The sequence below is a fragment of the Octopus bimaculoides genome, chromosome 6 (genome assembly GCF_001194135.2).
Source record: "Octopus bimaculoides isolate UCB-OBI-ISO-001 chromosome 6, ASM119413v2, whole genome shotgun sequence".
Lineage (NCBI taxonomy): Eukaryota > Metazoa > Mollusca > Cephalopoda > Octopoda > Octopodidae > Octopus > Octopus bimaculoides.
The window spans coordinates 23,012,015-23,016,954 of NC_068986.1; the positions used below are offsets into that span (position 1 = coordinate 23,012,015).

The window sequence follows — 4,940 nt, forward strand, 5'->3', positions numbered from 1 at the left end:
ACTGAGAACAGAATAGTTGTTTCTAATAGTATAGGCATTTCAAAGGGAAAATTCCAGGGAGATAGTCTTTCTGTACTTCTTTTCCTTTTGGAACTGAATCCGTTATCGTTCCTACTGCAGAAAACAAATGGTTACATGCTAGGATCTTCAACTACTAGAAATATCAATGTAACTCATAATTTCTTTGTAGACGACCTGAAGGTTTATGCTAAAAGTGTTAACAATGCCAAAAAAAAAAAAAAATGGAATTAATAACAGCATTTTTAGCTGATATAGGCATGGAATTTGGCCAAAAGAAATGTTTATATTTGGTTATAGAACGATGAAAGTCAGTCCCCCAAACTCAAAACGTGCATTAACAGTCTCTCTATCTCCTCCATTCCATACAAAGAATGTTACAAGTACCTAGGCATAAATGAAAATGTATCATATGAAGGCACTGTGAATAAAGATAGAGTGAACCGAGAATATTACACCAGACTTAGGAAAATACGTCAATCGGAACTCTCCTCTTACAACAAAACAATATCCCACAATGCATTTGCAGTACCAGTGCTGATCTCAACGTTTGGGATAATTGATTGGTCTGTAGAGGAAATCCACTCCATTGATATCAAAACCCGCAAAATCCGGACAACAACTGGGAACTTCCACAGAAACAGTGTTGTTAACAGGCTCTTCCTAAGAAGAAATGAAGGCGGTAGAGGCCTGAGATCAGTGCAGTTGGCCTTCGAATGCCGTATGGTATCACTCAAACAGCACCTGTTAAACAACAGCAGCAAAAATAAATATATTAATGCAGCCCTGAAAAGTGAAATGAACAACATTGTACAAGTTAGTAGTGAACTCAAAAAACACTCTCTTCCTGATGATCTCCTATACAGCCCCAAAACAGATGGGCTCTCTTACTCCAGAGAAGACCTGGATGGAAAGCACTCAGCATACAAAAAGACTATGCATGGGTATGTTGCCCGGAAGCTTGAAGAAGACAGAAGAATTGAAACGAAGCACAGCCTCTCTTGGGCACAAAGCCACTACATCACATCACATCACACTTTGAAGGTTATGCGTTTGCAATCCAAGAACAGGAGATTGCCACAGAGTACCTGGTGAACAAGAGAGACAGTGACGCTCTTGTAATCCCAAGGTGCAACTGCATGTGTAGGCTATGTCATGTTTCCGTAGAAGACATCACGCATGTGATTAGCAGCTGTCCTAAAATGTCATCACGGTACTGCCTCCCTATCCAACACGATGTTGTTTCTAAAACAATTTACAATGTCATCCGGAAAAAAGACTGTCCTGAAATAAACTTAGAAAATCCCTCTGTTATGGAATACGTTCATAAACACCAACTCAAGGGATACTGGTGGAATATTCCCAACAAAACGTCTGCCAAATGTAAGCATAACAAGCCGGATATTGTTGTTTGGGACAGAGGGGCAAAGGTATGTACCATCATGGAGGTTAGCTGCCCTGCAGTTATAAATATCTCTTTGTAAACCAAAGAAATAAGGATATCTATGGACAATTGTTTCGAAACCTCCAGCTTCTATATCCAGACTACGAATTCATATTCATACCAATAATAATTGGAGCACTAGGTTTTGTTAGTAAATGTTTAAAGGAGAATCTGGATAAACTGGGATTTTCAGAAAGAGAAACTGACCGATTAATTCTTACAGTACAAGTACAATCTGTGAGTTGAACAGTAAAAAATATGCAAGATTTTTCTCAAGTTCCAAATGTGAATTTGTCTCTGTTAACTACATCCCAAAGATGGAGCCTTGTATCTTTGTTGGAAACTGGCTCCCTCCTCAGTGGAAGATTTATAATAATTAAAAAATAGAAGAGACATACATACATACATACGTACGTGCGTACGTACACACGCATACATACATGCAAGCATACACACACGTACATACATGCATACACACACACACACGTGTGCGCACATATGTTTTTCTTTTGTCTTGCTTATTGGAGGAATATTTTTAGTTATCCCAGCTGTCTCTCTCATCTGTTTGAACCTGTAACTATTGCACAGAATCGTTCTGCTATACTAAACAGTATTTTTCTCTTAGAAAGATGCAAGATTTAAATGCTGGTGCACGATCGCAATTCCTCCAGTTGAGTGAAGTGGAACAACCTGAAGTGAAGTGGAACAACCTGAAGTGAAGTGTCTTGTTCAAGAACACAACGTACCGGTCCGACCCAGGAATCGAAACTACGATCACGTTATCGTGAGTGTAACACCCTAATTACTCGGCTACATGCCTATTATAGGGTTGCTTCGGGGCTAAATAACAATAAAAATACTTCCTATGTATTTCTAATTTCATTTTCACCCAAGATTGTCCGAAAAGTTAGAATTCTCTACACAGCTCCCGAACTTTTCATTTGTGAGTGCACTTCAAATTAATTGTATTAATATAGGTTACTAGTTATTTCTGTTTATCTTTACTCATTAATTCCAAACGATTTATCGTTAAAGCAATCAATCAACACTTAAACATTGTCAAGCCTGTCTAGCTAAAAGCATATTTCAACATCTGTCGTCAAATCTGCGATATGCTACGACAATGAGTTGGCAGAATCGGTAGAATGCTAAATTTAAATTGTTACAGCATTTTACTTAAACTGGTTTTAACTCTTCGGGGCAGATAAAATAAATACTAGTGATATTCTAAAGTAGAGGAAATTAACCAAAATCAAGTTACTAAAATTTGTAACTCCTAAATCAACTATTTTATAGTATTTATGATTATTCGTCCGCCGTTCTTTTGCTTACAACAACAACAACAACAACAACAACAACAACAACAACAACAACAACAACAACAACAACAACAACAACAACAACAACAATAATAATAATAATAATAATAATAATAATAATAATAATAATAATAATAAATAATAATAATAATAATAGTGTTTTGCATCCTACGCAAAACACTTTCAATACAGTAACCATAAGAGCATCACAGCAAACCACAGCACATACCCAAGGCACACAGGGCTGCGCTCGGTAGTGAAGTGAAAGCACGTTATGAAAATAAAACTACTGAATAATAATAATAATAATAATAATAATAATAATAATAATAATAATCATAATAATAATAATAATAATAATAATGATAATAATAGTTTTCTCTTTATAACAGGTTTTGCTGGAGTTCCTGGTGTATTACATGCGTAGCGGGCTTACAGCCTGCATCCTACAGTACCATGCTATCCGTTGTTTTCAGCTATCTAATACTTTCCTGATTATTCTGCCCTGCCAAGGAGGCAAACCTTTTGTAACAGTTCTACTGGGCACTCTATTCCAATTTCTTTTATATTCCTCTTGATGCCTTCTGATGCTGTCTCCAAGGTCCCAACAACAATCAGCACTATCCTCACCTTCTTCATGTTCCATAGCCGGGATATTTCGTACTTAAGAGGGTTGTATTTATCTATCTTTTTGCCGTCCTTCTTGATTATTCGTGAGTCAAAGGGGCATGCAACATCAACCATATATCATATGTGGTGCACCTCGTCCACCACCACTACGTCCGGTCTGTTGTGCTGTAGCACCTGATCTGTTTGGATTGGGAAATCCCAGAGGATATTGCTAGTCTCCGACTCCACCACTATCTGCGATTTGTGCTCATACCACGTCTTGCTTCTCTGTAGCCTCTTCTAAGCCCAAGATTCCGAGTTCGATTCCAGGCAGTGACTTGAATAATAATAATAATAATAATAATAATAATAATAATAATAATAATAATAATAATAATAATACCTTAGGAATGACAACCCAAGTTCGAAATTTCCCCAAGACACCTGATGAAGGCTGCAGGGTATATCAGCCGAAACGTGTTAACAACAAACAAGATGAGGACAAATATCTGTCAAATGTAAATAATGTAAATGCTCTTAGTAACTTCAGTAATTTTTGAGATACTAGTGCGGACATTTGACTTGTCAGACCTGCTATAATTAGCAACCAAATCTCCTTCGAATCTCTCTATACGCTCCTCAAAATAACTATGAAAAAGATGAGTGCATTGGAAAACTGTTGATTAATCGCTGATTACTCACTCTTGAAACGCATTTTATCATAGGTGTGTTCGATCAGGGGTTAAAATGAATCGTTGTCATCATCATCATCATCATCATAATTATCGCCATCGTATCCTTCGCTATCGCCGTTGCTGCTGCCTCCGCCACCGCAGTCACCGTTGCCAATCATTCTATCAACAATAACATCATAAAAAACAACAACAACAACAACAACAACAACAACAACAACAACAATAGAAACGACACCAACGGACACAGAAGCGACAACAGAAAAAGGAATAACAGAAACATCATTATCATCATCATCATCATCATCATCATCATCATTAATAACAACAACAGCAGCAGCAGCAGCAGCAGTAGCAACAACAACAACAAGCATGAAACATTAAAAACAGCCAGAACCAAATGTTTTGGTAGCTGTATGTGTTGAGAGAGTGAAATGTTGGCAGTAGAAAAAATAAAAATCGCTATACTTTGTTATACACATATATATATACCAAAGTATTGATACCGTCAAGCAACTCGGCCCTGTGGCGCAACGGTAGCGCGTCTGACTCCAGATCAGAAGGCTGCGTGTTCGAATCACGTCGGGGTCAAGCATTTTATTTTAGCCCTGGCTCTTTGGTAAGAAGTTTGCATTCCAGCTTCATGGTTCTGGGTTCAGTACCACTCCATTGCACATTGGACAAGTGTCTTCTGCTATAACCTTGGTCTGTCCAGATCCTTATGAGTGGAATTGGTAGACGGAAACTAGAAGAATCCCGTCACATACATATATATGTATATATGTGTGTTTTGTCACTTCTCATCGCGTGACAATCGGTGTTGGTTTGTTTACCAGGCTCAAAATAAACGAAAAAATT

General features: G+C 37.6%; 1 non-coding gene across 1 annotated transcript; it reads left to right on the top strand.

The window, feature by feature from the left end:
* Positions 1-4,601: 4,601 nt before the first annotated feature.
* On the top strand, positions 4,602-4,673 carry Trnaw-cca (transfer RNA tryptophan (anticodon CCA)). The gene has a single exon. It is a non-coding gene; the product is annotated as a tRNA-Trp (tRNA).
* Positions 4,674-4,940: the final 267 nt, after the last annotated feature.